A 214-nucleotide genomic window follows, 5' to 3' on the forward strand; every position below is an offset into this window, starting at 1 on the left:
GGACATGGTTTAGTGGTGGGATGGCAGGGTTAGGTTAAAGGTTGGACTCAATGATCTCAAAGGTCTTTTCCAACCAAAGTGATTCTATGATTCTAAGTGCGACCTCCTCCCTGGAGGGATTTAAAAGAAGGGTGGATGAGGTGCTTAGGGCCAGGGTTTAGTGGTGGGATGGCAGGGTTAGGGGAACGGTTGGGCTTGATGATCTCAAAGGGCT

Source organism: Egretta garzetta, unplaced genomic scaffold (genome assembly GCF_000687185.1).
Source record: "Egretta garzetta isolate BGI_Z169 unplaced genomic scaffold, ASM68718v1 scaffold29, whole genome shotgun sequence".
NCBI lineage: Eukaryota > Metazoa > Chordata > Aves > Pelecaniformes > Ardeidae > Egretta > Egretta garzetta.